General features: G+C 39.2%; 1 protein-coding gene across 2 annotated transcripts in view; it reads right to left on the reverse strand.

The window, feature by feature from the left end:
* Positions 1–714, reverse strand: part of LOC106883917 (repulsive guidance molecule B) — a 137,836-nt gene that overhangs the window by 95,957 nt on the left and 41,165 nt on the right. The window lies entirely within an intron of this gene.

The following is a 714-nucleotide window of genomic DNA, read 5'->3' on the forward strand; positions in this document are numbered from 1 at the left end:
TGTGTGTGTGTGTGTGTGTGTGTGTGTGTGTGTGTGTACACAGACGAGAGAGAGGAAAAGAGAGACAGATAACTGATGAAAATCCGTTTCGATAACATGTGGGTCTCTCAACTGTTTGGCATTCTCAATATTCTTTCAAAAGTAATGCTCATTTATTGACATCGTTTTCAATTAATCATGCATTATCATGTAGCTTTGAGATTTTATATAAGAATGACATTGTAGGGCTGGTGTGATAGGCCACATCTGTTCAATTTGAACTTAAAACAAGTAGTATATTTTGGCCGGATATGGCGGTTTTAAATGCTATCCTATATCTAGCCAGCAACACATATCGTGTTCTGTTTCAAATTAACTCGCTGCGAGTTGTTTGAACCTTACAAAATAAGAATCATTTTAATAGTCAAGATGCTGACAACACAATTCTGACTTTTGACTATCACAGTGCTTCTAAAACTATCTGACGTGGCGTACCGGCAGTTCCCCCCCCCCCAATGTGCCAGGGATCGGTAAAAATGTTTAGTAATATTAATTTATACAAACAATACAATATTACATAAGCATTTTATGAGCATTTTTAATGTTTGTTTCTTTTCTGGAAACTCGCCGCGTACCGGCAGCTGATGACTAGCGGACAGGCACCGGTCCGCGGACCACCACTTTGAGTAGCACTGAACTAAGTAGACTTGCAGTAAATGGGTTTTGACAGAGGTT

The sequence above is a fragment of the Octopus bimaculoides genome, chromosome 2, assembly GCF_001194135.2.
Source record: "Octopus bimaculoides isolate UCB-OBI-ISO-001 chromosome 2, ASM119413v2, whole genome shotgun sequence".
Lineage (NCBI taxonomy): Eukaryota > Metazoa > Mollusca > Cephalopoda > Octopoda > Octopodidae > Octopus > Octopus bimaculoides.